The following is a 20,905-nucleotide window of genomic DNA, read 5'->3' on the forward strand; positions in this document are numbered from 1 at the left end:
TCGTAATAGGAGCCTTCTGTTCACGTGGATACCCTGCTTCATGGGATTAAGTTTGCTTGCACTGCGTTTATATCAGGCTTAGAGTATATATTCTTTAGACTGCCATAATACAGCCGTCGCGGCGGCAGGGTGGTTATGCCGCTCGGCTGCTGACCCGAAAGACGCGGGTTCAACCCCTAATTCTAGAGGGCAGAGTACTGTGCTATATCAGTGCACATTAAAAAAAATCCCAGGTGGTCAAAATTTCCGTAGCCCATCGCTTTAGCGTCACTCTTAGCCTCATAGCCTCATAATATTGACCCTGATAACCCTTGAGAACTTGATGACACAAAGACCTAATGACAATTCTATTGATTCTGAATTTCTACTATATCGACATTTTTGTTGTGACTATTTCTTTGTTGTCACCTTCAATATTTTATATCATAACGCTTTCCATTTAGTGTGTTCGCGGCGCTCCCTTAGAGCAAGCTTCGCTATCAGTGATATAATCTTCTAAGTAACTGTTTTTATGTTTATTCCTCCTCATGCGCGTCCTCAAAGGGACGCGCATTTTGGGACTCGCACTTCTCTGGCACATTTTACTGTTTATGCTATGATTGCCGCACTCACTCAGACGGGCTCGAACACCTCCCTTTGATCATCTGTGCAATCACGCTGAACCATCGCGCTCGGTTTCCTTGGAACCTCGCCTTTTGCGCTTGGTTGCGTTACTACATCCCCCCGCTTAGTCGATCTCTCGGCAAACTTTCTACGTAAACTTCTCCATGGCGGTCTGATAGCACACACACAACAACAAAGTGATGCGTGTCCTAGGGCAGCACTACGCACAACGCTAGTATTCCCAAGAAGTTGGCGCCCTCTAGACGAAATCTGAGAAAAGGTGGAGGAAGACACTAACGACTGCAAGCTCAAGACCGAGCTCTGATTGCGAAAGCAAACTGGGCCCCGAAGTATTCGAGGGAAGGGTTCCAGCTTCGGGCTAACACCGTTTCCACCCTTCGGAGCTGAGGCGATATCTGTGGCGTGTTAGTCCCCCTTGTTGACAGTTCCTTCTGTTTGCCTCACTTTGACGGTTCCTGTTCTCTATATTGGTCGACCACAGTTTTATTTCTTGTGTTTCGCGATTAACAGTGCCGGCTTAGTTATTTGTTATAACTTTCGTGTCATAAGCTCGCAGACTGCCTCAAATGTTTTCAGGCAGGTGAAAACCGTGTCGGAATTTTATTACAATAATGACAGGCAAACTTGGGTACTCAAATAGATAGAAAAGTAAACATTTGAGAAACAACCTTATTGCATAACTTATCGGAAACTGCAGTGTTTCTTTCCGCTTATAAGAAGCGAATGGACAATACATGCGTTCGACAGTAATTTTCTGCACCATATACATTATAAAGTGTTTGCATTTTTTCTGGGAAGGATTATGTTGTACGATCTTATTTATTAACAGTAGAAAAGCATGGGAGATGTTCAGTCTACATTTCGCGAATTTAATGGTACTGAGAGCGTCGTTGTAACTTTGTGCCGAGCCAGATACCACCAAAGTAATGTACCTATGCACAGAACATGTCGCGTTGTAGGCACCGCGGGGAGTAAATGACTAGAAGAAAGACGTGACTACACTGCTCTGACTTCCAACTGCATGCTGAGGAGCACTGACGCTATATACATTTCTTTCTTCTCAAACATGTCCGTTCTTCTCCGGTGAGACATGCGAAGAAAAGACAAACTGCCAAATAGAAGAGGATGAGGTGATGGTCACATCTGGGTTACTGCTGTGGCGTGGGTAAACCGATAGTAACCTGCTCTGCATCGGCAGAGGTAGGCTTCTGCCCGAGGCATCGTCTACAACGAGCATTTGTTCATCTAATATTTACACTATTCAAGCAACGTAAACTGTATCAGCAGTGTCAGCGTAGTATAAGTCCGCTTGATTGGCGTAGGCTTTTTGAATTGTTGCGGTTCTTGGCGGGTCCACGTTTTTCACGAAGGGCTGACCATAACATTCACTCTCCATTATTTGGGATGTCGACCCTGCCCTTGCTACTGCGTGAAAATTGGATGAGGAGATAATGAACGAACCGCCTTGTTCTTTCTATGGTGGAAGTTTAATAGGTCGGGTTAGATAATGAGCGTAAGCTACCTCGCTAATTGTGTTGTCGACCAGTAGCTCGAGAAGTCGATCTGCCGATGCAGGCGCAGGGAGGCCAAGGGCCTGCTCGTAATCTTTGTGCGGGTGATGGTGTCTATATTTTTATACATAAGATTTCTTAGCATGAGAAACGAAAGTCAAAGACAATAAAGCTTATCATGAAAGCTTGTACTAGACTAGGAGAGTCATTTTTCACCTTTTGTTTCAGTATTCCGGTTCTCCTGTGGTTGAGGAGTCCGATCATTTTACTCATTCGATCGAATGTTTACAGAACGGTATTAAAGAGCTGCCGTCCAGTCATTTCCGCAAATATTTTTCTCAGAGTCTTCATGACCTGTGTACTTTTGTTCTTGAATAAAGTAAATTTCACATACAAAACATATTTGGTAAGTGAACACAGCTTTACTGCAGCGAAGTGACCTTTTTAAAGGAACACAACCTCAATTTGGTTTGCAAAAACTCTTTTCTTCACTTATTTTGAAACGGAGAGAAAATACATACGAAGAGTATGCTGCAACAAGCAATGGAATTGAAGAAATAAAATGTTCCTACCATCCCAGCTAGCTACAGCGGGCTCGGTAATAAATACAGCGATAACCAAATCCAATTTTCTGACCTTAAAAACCCTCGAGGGGTATTATATAAGAGGTGGGTACATATCTTTTGGTGCGCAAAAAATGAACGCACGAACCTGTTAATTCTAAAGGTTGTTTTCGTGTTCTTGGTAGCTTTGGTATCCCTTCGGTGTCAAATTTTGTTCAGTTGTTTTGGCACAATTACGGCTTAAAATTGCCGTAAATGTGTTTCTTTCTTTACCTCACGACCAATTGTAACAGCAATGAGTCAGCAGAAATATAATGGAGACCTCGACTTAAGGTAGATCCTTTATATAGTTACATGACGACCCGGGAGAAATTGCCTCATTTCCTATCGGAGAAGGCTACAATGTCTTCGTGCGCAAATAATAATAACAATAATAATAATTGGTTTTGGCGGAAAGGAAATGGCGCAGTATCTGTCTCATATATCGTTGGGCACCTGAACCGCGCCGTAAGGGACGGGAAAAGGATGGAGTGAAAGAAGAAAGGAAGAAGAGGTGCCGTGGTGAAGGGCTCCAGAATAATTTCGACCACCTGGCGATCTTTAACGTGCACTGACATCGCACAGCACACGGGCGCCTTAGCTTTTTGCCTCCATAAAAACGCAGCCGCCGCGGTCGGGTTCAAACCCGAGAACTCCGGATCAGTAGTCGAGCGCCCTAACCACTGAGCCACCCCGGCGGGTTTATGTGTAATCCTGGCAACCTGGTTTCAAGGCATCGATGTTCTGAAATTTCTCTCTGACGGGACTAAAATTGCGCCTGAATGGAATAATAACGGACGCAGTTTTGATAAGCCTTCCGCACACAATAAATAAGTCATTTTCGTTGTCTCCTGTGCAGTCATCCTCACAGTCATGCAGAAACAATGAAGCGTTGTCACATTCTTTTCCATGATCACCCCCGTGCATTTGCTCTCTGAGCCAAAGCATTTATTAAATACGCTTGAGAAAAAGGCGCTAAATATATACCTCCGTAATGAAGAGCGCCATTATAGTCTCCTGCGAGAACATGTTTTTGTTCAACTTGTTTTTGTTTGAACGGCAGTCTTCAAAAATTTCCACGTCGATTAATTACAATTTACAAAAGGTAAAGTCTCAGCGAAGTTTGACGTTAGACGTTGTTCATTATGAAGCGTGCGAAAGAGCCCCATCAGGTTAAATGGCGGTTATTAGAAACGGGTCAGAGATTAATACTTCCCGTGACGCGTTTCTGAAAGAATGGGGCCGCTTAGTAGTAATGGAAATTTATACATGGAGTGTTGCCATTTCTAAGAGCCATTGCTCAAGCAGAACAACAAGCATAAAACTAAGGACTTCGTAAAGAATGTGACAGCGATCGTAGATTGCCTGCACGCTGGACACTCAGATTTCTTATTAGAGGCAAGCTATATACATAAGACAGAGGGAAACATGAATTGAGATGGAAAGACAAGGAGGGCGATCTGGAGAACGGTGTCTGCTTTCTATCTGTCTAGGATCTTGGAATCTTTGTTTGCCCTCTGGCCTCAAATACCGAACGAACTAATAAAGGAGTTAATAAACACCCTGAAAAGCAATTGAATAGGCATAAAAATGTAAATGCTACTAGCAGCCAATAGAAGGAAGGAGCGCCATATTGAGTCGTGCCTAAAAGTATGAGAGAACACTAGAAAGCCTCAGAATACAGCTAATCAAGGAGGGCTCCGAACAGCAGCTGAAGTTTCTTTGTTCGACCGAAAACGACCATGTAGATTTCGTGATGAGCTGGGCGCTGCTCTCAAGGGCTCAACTAGTGGAGGTTGAAAATCACTCCAGCTGGGGAGTTCGAGATTTTGATTTACCTGCTCCGGTTGTGCAATGCAAAGAGAGCGAAAGTCTATTTGTTTTCATTGTTCAGCTTCTGCAGTGGTGTTTGTTTATTGCTCTAGCATTAGAAGGGTCTGTGCAAGCAGAAATGGGAGCGCCGCCTGTCGGTAGCCACTAGCAGGTTAATGAACTACCACGGTGTGCAGATGGAAACCAGCCCACTACTCTACAAACGAGCTCAGAGACTACAGAGAGAAACTCAGCACATTACATCGGATATAACAAATTTGATAATGGTCATCATAATCCACCTGACTAAGCTCACTGCAGAACAAAGGCCCCTCTTATATGTTTTGTACCATCTGCGAGTGTACACGCACAGCACGCACGCCATCGGCTTTTTTTTCGCTGTCGGACAAGTAATTATTTCGCATTAAAATGAGGTGACATCATCAACGAGCCGTATGACGCACACAAAAAGTCGAGCCCCGCTAATTCAGTGTCATCTACGTGTTGTGTTGTTCTTGTTGTTGCGACTGTAGGAAGAATGAAACGAAAGTGCACGGACCTGCCCAATGGCTAGATCTGAACCACAATCGCTGCCAAGTACAGACAGTAGGAGAGTTAAAAGAGATGTGAGAGGAAATATTGAAGGAAAGGACGCGCGTCGCAACAACCGCGTCATCTGAAGCGACGACGACGGTTTAGCAACACATACCCCCGGTGACAGTGAGCACTCGCCACATTAGTAAGAGCCCCTAGATCCCAGGAAGCTACTGTTGTTCTACCATTATACCCACCATTGCCATTGGCAGAGCCACATGTGGCGCAAGGCTTCCCGACAACATTCGTACAAAAATTTTGGCTCAACAGTTTATTGTACAGCATTCCGGGTAGAGTAATACAATTTATCGTTCCGCATTGAATTCGTGTGCAAGTCAAACTGCAGGCTACCTTGGTACAGAGATTCAAACCGACCACATATGCACCTTCAGTTTTATGCCTTAACAGATTCTTTGCCTCTTGCCTTAAGGCGTGTTATAGTAGTCCAGCGTTATGTGAGAAAGTTACAGTGGCATTGGCTTTGCTCACAAACCAATATTTCCATAAAAAATTGTGATGCATGAACATCTTTAAACTAGCCAGACATTCCATTCTGCTGATGCAATCGTTTGGTGTAAACCATTCCGTGTAGTGTAAAACGCGTGTGTGAGTGTTTTTGCACTGCCACACATAAGCAGTCCTAAGTGCCTCTGCATATTTTTTATGACAAAAGTGATAATGGCGAAACAATTAGAAACATAAAAATAAGCGGTCAGAATGCTTACACTCAGAGGACACGGGTTGAAATGCCGGCAGATGCGCGTGCGCTACCTCTCGTAGCCTCCGCGGCGGTTCAGTGGTTAGAGCGCTCGGCTACTGCGCTCGGCGGCCGCGTTTCAGTGCAGGCGTAATGCTAAGGCTCCCGTGTGCTGTGTGATGCCAGTGCACGTTAAAGATCCCCAGGTGGCAGAAATTTTTACGGAGCCCTCCATTACGGCACCTCTTTCTTCCTTTCTTCTCTCAGTCTCTCCTTCAGCACTTCCCTTCAGGTGTCCGCCGGTATGTGAGACAGATACAATGTCTAGCTCTAATCTTAGCACACTCGTCTACCGTGGCGGAGTACCCGGTGCGAACCCGACCAAGTTTGCATTTATCTGCATTCGAATTCTATTAAAACTTTTGGAGTAATCTTGATGCTGAAAACTATATAGGTCGTTCCAGGGTTCCTCGGGTTATATTTTCACTAATCCTGGAAAATAAAATGCTTACCTTTATTTACCATAGTTGCGCTTTTACAAAACTTTGTAATTGCCTTTAGAAATCTTCCTGCTCGTGAGTCACATAGGAGAATTATTGAATCGGGTCCCCTGAGGCTCGCGGCTTTCTTTAGAAAAAAAAAAGGTCATTCTGAGCCTAAATAATGGGCACTGTATTCAAGGGTTTTTAGGGTTTATGACAAACTATAATTCGCAATACACAGTAATTTAAATAGCTGGATATATAATAAAAGGTGCCGTAAAAGGCGAAATTTAAGCGATAAATAATTTCAATTTAAGGAGTATAATTCATTGAACTAATAACAGTACTTCGGAAATATAGAAACTTGCATATTTCTCATCCACGCCAGACTGTGCTTTTAAAGTAGCAGTTTCGTTAAATAAGCAATTTTGGTCCTAACAGCGAGCTCGTGGGGAGTTACAGGTTACAAGAATAAGAACGTGGGAGCTGCGAAGGTTATCAGCACTTATTCAGAAAAGGAGCACAGCTTCCTGATGGAGACAAATAAATATAACTTAAGTAACTAGAAGTGAGAGTGATTGTTTTGGCACAACTACGCCAGAAATCGTGGCTCCAAACCAGAACTCAAGAGAAAAGAGAACATTCCTGCTTGGATAGCAGAGGAAAGTAAATATTTGGGGAACAACCATGCACATGTAGCAGCACCAAGGAAAATGGCAAGCAGAGGAATGGCTGGCGAGACATGACTGATGGTACTCAGAGACGAACCGAGGGTTGAGCTAGATGGAGCAAGGATTCTCTGGGGCACCAAATAAAAAAAGAACCAAGATGCAGCAGCGCAGACGCATTTCCTTTCGTCAGGCGACAGCACGCCAAAGGAAGATCTCAAGATATGACTGATGGAGAGGAAAATGGCTGAACAGCAAGGACAATGAGTCATCTACTTCTGTGCCCGATCATTCTCACTTGTCTTTGTTTTCCTGAGTCGTACTGTGCAACGTTCACTCCCGGGAGAATGCTCGACGGTTTCGTATGTTTTGTGCAGGCCACATGCTGCAAGCAGGATCCCACTGCAAGTATCGCGCTCCAATGCTGAAGAATACGCGTCGCAGCATTTATGCTGTTATGTTGTAACTTCGATGCACAGTAACGTTTTGCGCTGTTCACGACTTCCTTTAACACTCCTGGCAGCATTTACTGTTTGACCGTTTTGGCCTGCGGTCTTACGTAGTGCTTTGTCTTTTGATGCAATAGTACACGAAAATTATGCAAAGGTCTCCTCACACTATTCGTCAGAAGTTCGAATATAAGAGGCGTCTTAGCAGCCTTAAGTGCAAGGCGAGGTTTTATAACAAAATAATTAGCATTGACTGCCAGACAACTTCAACTGCCACTCGTTTTCTCAGCCGGCAGCCGGCTGAATACTTAGAAATATACTAAGTCTGGAAAAGTACGCACTTTGGGGTTAAGGATGCAAGACATGCAGCAGGCAGGATATTGATCCCTGTATATGACGGTTTCGTACCAATAAGTTTGTTGCAGTGCACTCCACGACTGGATCAAGAGATCGGTGCCGAGGAATAAAAATTAATGAAAGTTGCATTGCTATTATTGGTATGTCTTCGCATAGGCCTGATTCGTAATGGCTCATGGCAGTCATGACTACATTGAAAGCAAGGAGCACAAATCAGGTCTCAAGCAGCAATTACACATTCGAACTTCAGTTGTTACTAAGATTACCCACTACGGAAGTAGCCACCAAGAGAGTAATTACCAAGAGTAAGCACCCTAGCTTGCTAGCAATCTTAGCCCTAAAATACTAGTCTGACAGTCTGAAAGGGTACTAAACACTCGAAAGTGAACGAAAATTCGAATTTGGAAATGGTCGCTTCGGAAAGGTACGGTTCCTGCATGCATTGTTGCACTGTCAGAATTCACCTTTATTTTGTGGTACGGCTTTAAAAATACATAACCAAGCCGCTTACGAGTCAATAGTTCTCTCTGGTTAGCATTCTAGTTGAAAAAAAAAAAAATTCTGGCTGCCAGGATAGCCATGATATTTCGCACTCCAGAGCTTTCGTCGAATGCTTAAATTTGCAGAACTGTGATGTGTTAAATGCAGCATGGGGAAATGTTTCAAAGAACTGCGGGTGGAAATTATCTCTGGCAGAGAGCTACACGGTGTGCACGCTTTTCCTGAGACCAAATGTGGTGCATGACAAACATGGAGTAAACAGTGTTGTCTTCTCTAAAAAATAAATCTTACCGTGAAGTGGAGGGGGTTCCACATTAAGTGTCTAGAAAACATTGGTTCTAGTAGCCGATAGTATCAACTGATATACGCTAGACGGTCAGTTTCAACATATGGTGGCAAATATTACCTGTTTTCAGCAATGTGAAATTTATCTTACTTGTTTAGTTTGAAGGCACGAATGCAAATATGTTGCGTGACAAGCCATGTATTTAAATATAAGTTTTCCTTCTTGACAATGTGGCGAATCTAAAGGGTGATTTGCAGCGGGATTTCTTACAGACGCCTTCAAAACTAACGCTCTCTTTGTGAAGCTTTATCGGCGTAATGTTCATACCATATTTTTAATAGTTTTAAGTACTTACACTTTTAATCCTATAATGTTGCTTTGCGAATTTCGCGCGGTCTTAGAGCTGTGTTTTATTTTGTTATGGTAAGCAACAGCTGTATCATTAGGTAAGCTCATGCGCTATTCGAGTTGCGTATTCATAAATGAGCCTTCTCATTAGGCTAAATAGAACGCACTGCTGTTAGATTGCAGAAGTTCAGTCGTGTGGCGGTTCTGCCGCAAGTTATGCTTCGTGAACCCTTCTTCGTATGTAGATATCTCACTCTACAGATATGTGCACCAAAACGTCTGTTTTATTAGTGAGAGGTCGCGGAAACATATTGAACCCTTTAACTATAGTTAATGTCTGTAAATGAAGATGCATCCATTTTATCTGGTGCCGTAAAATATTCTGACTACTACGGTGGCTGAAAAAAAATGGTGCATGTGTTCACAAACAACAACAGCGCAGTTACTTCATACAAATGTCAGTGCCCTTAATTTTCATAAACTTCTGAACTACACGTAGTACCTTTACACTTTGATTCCTCCCGTGATCTTATTTCTAAAGCATTACCAACAGCGTTGATGATTATGTGAACATGCGCTGTTTTACTCAGATTTCAGAAAAAAATAGCCCCTTCATGCTTCGAGAGAAAGCAATTGTTGCGCTGAAAATCGAAATGAGGAAGTGCATCCTTGCATCATGAGCTATTCCTGCAAAAATGACAGGATTTTTTCGTAGTGTTCACTGGAGCCCGAACCTAGAAAAAATGTTCCGACCAAAGCCTTCAATTTGTTTCTTTTTGTGAAGCTGACCGCAAAACAAGAATGTTTGCCATGTAACTGACATGAAGAGTCCTCGAATTTTCAACACTCTTTAAATGGTGAGAGCTCACAGAGGACATGACCGTCAGCGAAACCTCCTGTTTTCAGCACACGCAAACACTCGGGTGGCTCCCTCCCCTGTCTTCATTGTTTCCTGCTGCATCGCCACGTTTACCGTCTCCCTGCCATCAGCGCTCTCGCGCGAATGTTCAAAAACACAGAGAGGCTATATGCGTTTGTTCGTATTCGTTTTCTTGTTAAGCACAAACGGCACAGTGCCGGCTTGATTGACTCATGGTATACAGTATCCGACGAGAAAGTCGACTGGTTGCCACCATGAATCAGATGCGAAGGCGAAAAAGAACATTATCACACTAACGTGCTGCCTGGCGTGACATCCACCACTCATTAACGGCGGCAGGCTTCACTCTCAAAAGGGACCAACAAGCGTGCGTGCACATGGGCCGAGAGTAAATCACGGCTGGGACACCGGTCGCGGGCTCCGAGAGTAGATGTGCGGAATAGGGCGACTCATTTACCTAGAAGCACTATGTGTGGATACACAAATATCCCTTTACTAAAGGTACACCAGGGCACTCGTTGAGTTCACAGAGCGTTCTCCCCGAGTGGTTTGTTTTTGAAAAAGCGAATAAAAAATCTGGAGAACGGGCTTGTACACGAATATCATGATTTCTGAGCGAGCTACAGACACTTATATCATAGCGCGTACCGCTATCGCTTAACGCTACCCTGCACTACACCTCAGCATGCATAGATTACCCCAAAGGCGCTAGATGGCGTCAGAAGCCAGCCAGCTGCGCGTATGGCTGCCGCGTAGGCACGTTACCGTGTTCGCGGTGTGGTACCTTCTTTGCTATATGTCTGTATTTTTGATCCGCGGCACAGAGTTCATACTGCGAGGAAAACAAACATGGTTTGCATAGGGCGCGTACAGGTACTGCCAGGCGTGGACATATTCCACGCCCAAACCCTTCCAGCAGTGGGGCACGTAGCTCATAAATTTATGTAATTGGATGGTGTACTAACTGGGTGGGCAGCTCCTGAACATTGAGCGCAAACATTATCTGAAACCAATAAAATAAAGTCATCGGGCGCTTCGTTCACTGCATGTTGTAATCGCAAGGATCGATAAATCGATAGGGCTCCCAGCCGTGTAGTCTCAACTGAAATTTATGTGAAGTCGACTGTGCGACTTTGTTAGCCAGTTGCGGTTTTTGCATGTATTGACCATGAAAATAATTGCATATACCTCTCTGCATGTTTCATAAGCTCCAGTGCTCATCATTCGTCGTCGCTAAATGCTTTTCCTCTTCATCATTAATACATTTGGGGAGAATGTTACTGTCCTCAAACTATGGTATTCCGCAATTCCTGCAAGCGAAGATAGAGTGATGATGACAGAGATGGCGGTCATAAAAATTCATCATTGAAATTCATGAAAAGCTTAAATGCTTCCGTATTCATAACTTGGATCTTATGAAGATATTCGCATACACGAAGGAAATATTTTTTCCTGCTGACTTGCACAGCCTGTTGAGAGCAGAATCTTTGTTGGTTGCTTACCTGAAACTGATTTGAATGCGTGATACTACTCCCGTACCATGGTAAAATGCCTGCTTGGATGTGGCAGCTCTGCATTTTTTTCCTTTATTTTAGCAGTCTTCAAGCCAGATTGCCTATAAGCTTTATCCTGACAACAGATTATGGTACGCGTTATAAAATATGTGTTCCCTTGGAACGAAATCCGCGCTTCTAAAATATAGCCCATTGGGATCATTTACGCCGCGAAAAATGTTGGTGGAACGTACGGCAGTTCTTGGTTACAGAACAAAAGGGTTTTAACCCTATGATCCAGCGAGTCATCGCATGAATGCTGATATCTTTTGTCTGAAGATGGCCTGTGCTATCATGAACGGAACAGGTGAATTATGTGTAAAAGAATTTACAGGACCGGTACAGTGGGCTGTCGTGAAGGGGCGAATTCGAAGCAATCGTGTCAAGTAGCATTTCAGTCAGAAATCAGGTAAAAAAATTTAAGTTCATCCGTCCGCACGCCATACCTACTCTGCTGCGACACAGAGACTCCGTAGCTGGCTAACCAAGCAACTGCCTTGGGTTGCTGAAAACTGACAGAACGGGCGGAGGCCTCCTCCCTCCGAAATAAAGCCCTAAAGTTAGCTTCATGAGCCATCCTAAATTTCTCCTATGTGCTATTCGTACGAGTTTTGACGTTATTCCTGATGTCTACTGGGGAAAATTTCGGAGGTTTCCTGGGGTCTAAACTACATGCTTGGCTTGGAGTGCTCAAACTAGCTCATGTATTCGTAAATGCCACTTATAAACTTCCATACTCACACTGTAATGAGACGCGCGACTTATTGAGAGCCTCACAGTAGGTCACCCATATGAGGCTTATGAAGTTGTCTGTGGTTGTGCTTATTTGCCGTTATGAGCAGGTGGTAGCTCCAGAGCTGTTGTTGAAATGTTTCATTATATTTTGTAGTTGTTTTCGCGTTCAGTAAAATAACAGTTTTCCCTCATACTTTTTTCTACTTGCTCCCTTTTTCGTTCATTAGTTGAAAGTTCCTGATTCCACTTCCCCATTTTTAGCTTTTTTTTAATGCATGCGACACAACACAGGACATCTAATAAATCACATTATGCGAAGCCCCCCGTGAGTTGTGCAAATAAAAACTTGAAATTTAAAAGCGCCTATTTTCGTCACAAGCCCATGTCATCAGTGCAAAATGAGTTAGGCAAGCTACAAGACAAAGCTCCATGTAGAACTACGTACACAGTCACAAAACACAACTTAATGCATGTCTTTTAAAAGTGCTTTTTACTTCGTTTATACTGTTAAATCCAATATTTTGTGGAATGAGTTAACGTACAAAAGATAAGTTGCATACTGTCAAGAATTATGCATGAACGAGATTCTCATTAACATTGCCCGTTTGCTTCCAGCCAGCAAGCAAGTACTTCGACTGTCAGGCTTCAACCGTGCTCCAGTCGGGTAGAAAATTAGCCTGTCGGCAAGGAAGCCACAGCAGCTAAATAATAAAATGGTATCCCTAGTGAAGTCTCTACCGGAATTATTCGGGTCACGTTGGAATCCTTAATTAGTGGCGTGACAAACTAACAGATAACTTTCAGTTGGGCATTTTTAGTACGAATGTATTCATGGCAAACTAGTTTCGTACGCTTGCGGAAAGCCTATATTTGATGTAGTTTGTAAGGCTAGCTCGCCACCCCCTTCTTTCTTTTCCTTATATAACTGAAAAAACGTCATCTTACTGACTGCACCTAAGCTACTCCCTAATTATTTCATAAAGCTTCAATTCGCCTCTGACAATGGCAAATTATCGGTGAAAGCATTTTATTAGAACCTATGTGTCTTCTTGCTATGTGTTTAGATATGAAAATATCTTATTCACTGTTTCTGACATTAGAATAATTTAGTTTTTAGGGGTACTAATTTGAATCTTTATATCAAAGTATTCAGAACCTCAATAGCCATCACATAAATTGAGAACTATGTCTGAAGCAAACCGACGTAAATATCCTTTAAAAATGATGCATGAACGCGAAAACTTAAGTGCCAGGAACCTAACAGGAAATAAATATTACCAGCCACACTTGGCGTGGTCAGTTATATGTTACAAAAAGTGTCTAAAGTTTGTGTAGCTAACATTTATTTTCCCCATAACGCATTTCGATGCTTACAAGGATGGCAAACACAAAGTACTCAACTGTAAAATTTCAGAGTCCGAAAACTTCTCGTCTATGTGAACTATAATCCTTGGGTAAAGTTTTGTAAATGGCATGTATTTCGACCAAGATCAGTTTTAGCGCACATCAATCAACATAATTCTCTACCATCTTAGTTCTCTGGCAACTATACTTTCAAGTTTCCTATTTCATGGGGTGATCCCAAAGGAGCGCTTTTCATTTTCCACTTCAGTCTACAAGGAAGCAATATATAACAGTCATTAACCCTAGAATTAAATATGGCACGATTCAGAGACATTTTAAACCGCCAATCTTGCCGAAATTTTTGGGGTCAACGCTTCAAAACACGAGAGAAAAAGAAGAACCAAACACTCTTCAAAACGTAATCTGTCATAAAACGCCATTCCAGAAACAATGTTTTCTATGTGGTGAAGTCGGCTGTAACACGATGGTGTGCCAAGACGTAGTGAAACTCTCTCTAATGACTTGCAAAAAGGACTTCAGTACTCTACAAAGTTTCATTTTCATGAAACGAATATGGTTCCAAAACATAGGACAATTTTTAAAGGAAATTGAGAATGCCGTCTGCAACGGCACCGGCGGTGCATTAGAATGATATATGTTGCGCTTCAGGAGGAATGAGTTGTGTAGAAAAGAATTTTTTTGCCTCTTATAAGCGTCTTACGTGTTGTTTTAGTGATACTGCATTTCTTCTAAACTCTCTCAGCAGGTTGGTCAAAATCAGTGCTTTTCCTGATGATTTTTTTTTCTGCCCTGACCGAATGTTTTCTAGGTAACAGTTGATATCTATCATTACTATACCGATTTTGACTGGGCTTACAATGTAGGTGGCTCTGGAGGACGTAACGTAGCAGTGCCTCTCTACTCCTTTTTTTCATTATGCTTGCAAAGAAAATCACTTATTTTCTGAGGCATAGAATTTATTTGCTGAATTTATAGTAGAGTACATTTTTTGTCCGTTTCAAACCCTCTATCACTTAGAATTTCGCTTTATATATTCCCACTGTGTAACTTTTAAAAATAAGGCTATCTCATTGATTTCTACAATGGCTACAGATAATGCTTATTATTCGCCCTACGGATGGAACATTATGCCCGTGTATACTTGAATCCACAAATGTCGCTTCAAATGAATTCGGTGGACGAAATTCATTCGAAGCTGCACTGATTAGTCAAGTATTGAGATTTTCTATAAGAGTTTATTTACAGTGGTTTATTCAAACGCAAATAAATGTGCTGCATTTCGTGTCGGTTAGGAAAGAAAGAAAGCACTTTTTATGCAACCTGTTCCAGCGATCTTCGATTTTTGCAATATCTAAGATTTTTTTACAAAAGAGTAACTCTCCTAATTTTTAATTTATTTCAAAAATTTTATTTACGTATCTTTAACATTTGCGATTTATATATGCTATTTTTAACGACTATCAACTATCATCTTTTGGTGTTTAAAAATTAACACTGTTTTTGGCCTTGACGCCGCGTTTCATATTATGCTGAAAAGAACCAGCGCAGAAAAAAGTACGTTAACCTGTTGATGTTCGAGATTTATTTTAGCGTTTTTTTATTAATATCTTTATGCGATAACAAATGCATACAAAAAGGCCTAGCCTTTCTTTTATTTCTTGGCACATAATATCAATAAGGTGGTGGTGACACGGCAGGTAAAACCAAAACGTTATTCTGTGTGCACAAATTTGAGTGGCCTTGTCTACACGACAACGGACTGGCCAAATGAGTGCCAATTTCATATCTTTAATGGCCGCGTGGTTTCGTGATTTTTTCCCGGATTTGTCAGGTGACAAAGTAGCAGCAGTGCGCTATGTGGGTGGTGCCTGAGTGAAGTTAATTTGTTTATTGTGGTTATAGGCAGTAAGCTATCAGTCAGCTTCCATCCGCTTTGCACTTGGGACGTTTTCGCAACCACAACCTCTACTTCCTGGCAGACAAGAGTGTTATACGCAACTTCTCAAGGTCTGTGCAGCAGCGGAAAGTATGGCATGCTGAGTACGTTAAAAGTACGCTCATACTTTATGTATCATTTGAAAAAGTGCTATATCTGAACGCCTTTCACGAATATGTCATTAGGTTACACTCTACTCACTCTAGAAACCTCAGCTCCTCCCGCAGGGGGACTCGTTTATAGTAGATGGGCAAGTCCGGTACATCTTTGCGGCCCCACAACAACAACAACAAAAACCAAGAACGTAGGAGCAACATGCAATGCACTCATTCGCAGAACTCCCGCGCTTTCTGAGGAACTCCTGGCGATCCAATCGACGACCCGGGCTCGAGAGATTAATGGCGATGGCCTGCGGCGCGAACGGGAGGCTCACTGCGAAAAAAAAAGAACAGACCCAAAGAGAAACACACAGATAGCGAATGTACACGGTGGACTGAAAATGGTGATCTCCGCCTGGCCCTATCCTCTGTGGGGTCGCCGCGTATTTCTCCGGGTCTTCCGCTAGTGTCATCGCCTTCCCTGATGCACTGCCAGACAAACCATTACGTAGAGGGATTTCGAGAAAGTTTCGGTTCCTTCCTACCTTGTTTTCTGCGTAGTATGTTTAGATCTTTTATCTTCTTTATATTCCTACAAGAAACTAATCTCAGGGAGGTCAGGGGAAAGCCGCAGTGATTATTGTCAGGACCTCTGTTTTCACTTCCTGCTCTTGTAAAAGCATGTTCTACAAGCTGCTCTTGATATCATGTCTGGCCATTCGCAGTCTCTTTATTCTCATTTGTTGGCGCTGCATTAAAGCGAGTGATGCATTCACGCAATTTGCTCTTTTAGGTAGATATTCTACCACGCATAAAACGATGTTACCGGAGGCCGCTATAATTTGCTTATAAGTTGGAAATTCAAGGAAAGAGATAGATGGGGTATGGCGCTATGAGTTTTTCGATGACATATGTTTTGCTTTCACCTCGAATAACATCAGTTCCATGATGTTCTGAGCCAAGTGCAATAGAAAAGCAACCAAACAAAAAGTGCAAATAAAACTGAAGTTTCTTATGAGTTGAAACTTAACACTAAGTTCTGCCTCAATAAAGACACTTCCACAGCCTTAGAGTCGCCGCAGTGGCTAAATGGTTATGGTGATTGGCTGGTAATCTGAAACACGCGGGTTCGATACCTGCCGCGGCGGTCGCATTTAGATGGAGGCGAAATGCTTGAGGCCCGTCCACAGTGCGAGACTAGTGAGTGCACGTTAAAGAACCCTATGTGGTCTAAATAACCCGAGGCCCTCTACTGCGGCGTTCCTCATAGCCTGAGTCTCATAGGGACGGTAAAGGCGATAAAACTAATCCACAGTCTATACAAAGGACAGCCATCCAAACATATTAAGAGGTGAGCATTCAGCGAAGCACTAAAAAAAAAGGAAACATAGACGCGAAAACCAAGCTTTATGCACTTAGATACGGCAGTATGCACTTAGATACGGCTAGGAAGAAAGCAGAACTGCTTAATTAAATCAGAAATAGCAACACCGTAAAAAAATGAGGAAAAACAGACATGTGGAAAATGATCTGTAACAGCGGAAACAGTGAGGAAGTTCGCTCATCACATTACGCCAGCGGTATTCCCCATCAGGCTTTCACGGTGGAAATGTAAGTGAAGAGTTACTAGAATTATCAGCTGCAATAATGCGCATACCGAAAGGATTCCATTGAGGGGTGCTGCATCGATATTTATTCGATATTCTTTCTTCCTCGTGTACCTTCCCTTTTGTTTGGCTGCTTAGATTATCAGTTTTCTTTCACTATACGAACTACCTCTTTCAGTGAGTTTTCTATATCCTACAAATCTCAGTATCAGTATATGCTCTCACCTGGTGTCTAGAGAGATGGATTTTGCTCCTGTATAATTTCAAGCAAATGTACGCAACAACATTTTACGTTCCTGAAGCTTAAGTTTCAAGAGCGAATAACGGTTTTGTTATCTACGTGTTGCAATGTGCTAAAAAAAGCCAGCGATGTTACAAAGTTGGAACATAAAGAATTGGCAGATACGGTATTATGCTCGCTGGGCTATATTGCCTGAATTACTTTCTTTCAATAAAGAAAGTGTATTCTTCAGATAATTTAACCAAGCTGCGTTGTGGCATTCATTATAATAATGTACACTGCATTTCTGATGTTCTTAAAAAATGATGCATTGCTTTCTGACTTCCCAGCCAAAGTACAAAGTGCTGGCAGTCAACTTCGTACACGCGGTGAGGGGCGCTTCACTGAATGTATCTGCACGTCGCTACTTATATGTCGGTGCCCATTTTGTACTGTCATTCTAGGAGGACCGGCTCGGTGGAGCTCAACCGTTGTATTATTTGTTGATGTTAAGACGACGCTGACCAACATTTTCAAGATTCTTTCAAACCTTTTCTGCGTGTGTTCAAAAGCTGAGGGACTTTTCAGGCACCAATGATCACTAAGCTGACAGAATTTCTGCTGACATTTACTTCCCAGTGGTTTTTAAGTTTATTATGGCATTTTAAGATAAACAGTGTGTTTCTTTTTCTTCCATCCTTAATTATTCCACTTACTACACCTTTACAATACCTAAAAATTCTTGCATGTATTAATCAATCCTCGCACGCAAGTCAGAGTGGCGTCTAGATAAAGTGAGCAGTCGACAAGTTTTGCCGATTTCCTTAATAGAGTAGGTACATTCCTTTGGCGCGTCCAATATCAGAGCGCCAATAAGGGCTATGTAACCTTAGTGGATGTAATATACAGATGTTAATAAATTCCTCTGTTATACAGGTGCACTTGAACCGGTATTCACGAGGATGGCTTTCACTAAGGACTACGTGTTACGGCTCTAGCCGTGCCAACTAGGTAGTCTCGTTTCACGACGTAAATTATACAATTGCTTAGGTTTCCAGGATAAGCCTAGGCGGGCAGCAGGGGAAGACTGACTCTCGTGGAACAGAGAAAAGGCGGAGCAACTACAAGCAGAGCGTACAGGATGTAACCACGCCCAGAGCGGGTTCCTTCAAGGTGACGCCTATCCCCTAAGCGCCGCATGCATGCAAGCTGCCTGCCTGCTTGTTTGTGTGATTATGACGTGTGGCAGTAATATGGAATGATAGCTATTCCGCGATGTTCCGTGTGTTTGTTTTTTTTTGGTCAGAGACGCGGTAAGAGGCGGCGGTATGGTCTGCGCCCGAAGCGTGATGTCGCTGCAAGAATATATCTCACACCATGCCTGAAGCTATGTCTCTTACAACCTGAAATTCTTTGTGTCCAATGGAGGATTTTGCATAGTTTATTCTAGCTTAACGTACACTTGTTGAGGACTCCAGACGAAACGCTGTAATTTATCAGCTTTGGAGTCGGCTTAGCGCCTAGCAACAAAAGTTATTCAGGGGGGGGGGGGGGGTCAAAATGAAGGTGGCATAACAGATAACAGAAGCGCAGTGATATGTCAAGTCACACTGCTCAGCACATTGGAAATGCACCAAGTAGAATCGCGTAAGAAAACAGCAAGGAGTATGAACGTAGCTGTGGATGCAATACATATTTACGTGTAGAAGCATTAAGATCATCTCCAAGGAATGGCTACTCGAAAAGCAAGATCTCTCACATGCTAGATTTCCGAACAATAATATCTATTACAAATAAACTTCCGTGGCACCAAACTATGTGGTCTTAAAGCGCTCCTTTAAAAGTTCTAATCCCGATCATCCAAATCATTCAACGCCATACATTTTTCAACTATGTCGCTGCTGGAATAGGAGACTATTATGTAGATTCATTCAAACCCCCCTGTCTCATGGGTAGATTAATTCAACCCCCAATGTTTCACGGCGAGGATGGGCTTATAATTTCTCACAGTGACTCAGGCTACTAGGGACTCTAGGATTTCGCCTTCATCGAAATGCGAACGCCACGGCCCGGATCGAAACCGCATCTTTCAGGCCAGCAGCCAAGCGCCATAACCACTGAGTCACCGCGGCGGCGCGCATGGAAGGGTTAAATCACAGTAAACTGTCATACACACCAAGCCGGGAAGAGGCGGTTTATTGTCGTCTTCAGCCGGCAGGCCGCTAACGAGAGAAGAACGGAAAAAATTGGAGGCACCAGTTTGACCACGGTGGGTTACTCGGATGGCCTGGACTCACACGTATTCTCTACCAAAGTGAAAAAAACTTGAGGCAGCGGGGTGTATGCCTTCAAATGCAAAGTTTTATTCTGCAATACCTCTTCTGGGCCGCACAATCTCTTTATGCAGTGGAACCCAATAACAGTGTCCTTAAAAAGTATACAGTTCACCGCAGTGTCATTATAGTGCTTAAGGTAATCTTTAATATACGCGCTGACATTTATGCTACCCTGATTGTTCATCTGAGATGCTCCGTAACCTTTTAATGGAATAAAACCCATCTGTACACCTTCTTGCGCAAAATTACAGATCAGAGCAGATTAGGAACAGGAAGAAAGTTTAAGGCAAACATTGCTGAGGTGGCTTTGGTATAGATAATACCCTCTTAGCGGCTAGAACTTACACGATTACATGCCGAACTCTCCGAGGGGATCAGCAGAAAAGGACAGCAACTCTCATTTGCTTCTGGATCACTCAATTTGCCATGAACAGTGGGAAGAAAAGAAAGACTTTACGAGGTACATGGGAGCAGGAGTAATACCAAAGCGCAGTACATATAGAAGTCAAAGGACTGTGACCATCGGCTCTCATCATATGTGGGCAGGGGAAATTTTACGCATCAGCTTTTCCCAGCTTATGACCAATATACAGCCACTAAAGGGACACTCATGCAAAGAGGTCATTGCAAAAAATGGAGTGGCGTGCTGTGGGGCGCAAGGCGCGTCTATGGCTCGGCGCAACAAGCTGCGAGGGCTGAGAACATGTCACCCGGTGTCTTTCGGTTGCGGGCAAAAACTACAGCGCATGTCTGACAAGTTCGCCGCCAGCGCGATGATCATGCGTGCGATCTTGCCAGCAACTAGATAAAGGTCGAGGGAGTAGCGCAACTGATGGGATCACCACAGGAACATTGTCTGCGCACATAGTGGTTCCGGTTGAGCGGACCAGCCCCCGGCGGGACATTGAACGTTCACGTCCGGCGGATGTTGCGTCCTTCCCAGCTCCTTCACCGCGAGCTACAGGTAGCGTGACAGTAGTACCTGACATGTCTGGCTGCGGCACCGGCGGTGTCATTTGTGTAGTGTGGGGGCTTGACTGTCGTCGAGTGGTTTGTTGGAGAGTCTTGTAGGTTTTGGAAGCGTCTTTCCGCTGCGGAGCTCGGACATCACTGATATGTTCTGCTTGTCTAAGTGCTCTGTCTTGGCTTGTACCGCGGTGCGATTGCAGTTTTTTTCTTGTTTATTTTTGGACTGTTGCTTTATCCTACAACTCACAGTGTGGTCCGCTGCTTGTGGTGTGTCA

This window comes from Amblyomma americanum, chromosome 5, assembly GCF_052857255.1.
Source record: "Amblyomma americanum isolate KBUSLIRL-KWMA chromosome 5, ASM5285725v1, whole genome shotgun sequence".
Taxonomy (NCBI): Eukaryota; Metazoa; Arthropoda; class Arachnida; order Ixodida; family Ixodidae; genus Amblyomma; species Amblyomma americanum.